We start from the raw sequence: 549 nt of genomic DNA, 5'->3' as shown, positions 1-549 counted from the left end.
TACTATTTTTTATGTCCGCACTTAGATTATGCCATAGTTTTACCCCACTTATGGAAATACAAAATTTTTTTTTGGTTGTACGTATAGCATGAATTTTTAAATTTAACTGACCCCTTAAATTGTGTCCCCCTTCCCTTTCATTAAATAGTTTTTGAATTCCACCAGGTCATATGTTGTTCCTGGCTTTATACATAAACACAGCAGTCTTATATCCCAATAAATCGAAAAATTTTAGCAATTTAGACTGTATAAAAGCTACATTGGTGTGATCTCTATACCCCATCTTATGCACAATTCTTATCGCTCTTTTTTGTAATATATACAATGGTTGAAGTGAGCTTTTGTATGTATTTCCCCAGTTTTCAATGCCATACTCTAAGTATGGTAAAATCAATGAAAAATACAAAATGCGTAGTGCTTTCCCGTCCAAAATATATCTAACCCTTGCCAATATCGATATATTTTTTGCTATTTTGTGCTGAACATATCTGATATGAGATTTCCAGGAGAATTTGTCATCAACTATGACACCTAGAAATTTAATTTCAT

Source organism: Monopterus albus, unplaced genomic scaffold, assembly GCF_001952655.1.
Source record: "Monopterus albus unplaced genomic scaffold, M_albus_1.0 scaffold247.1, whole genome shotgun sequence".
Taxonomy (NCBI): domain Eukaryota; kingdom Metazoa; phylum Chordata; class Actinopteri; order Synbranchiformes; family Synbranchidae; genus Monopterus; species Monopterus albus.
Note: the sequence above shows the minus strand (reverse complement) of the source record.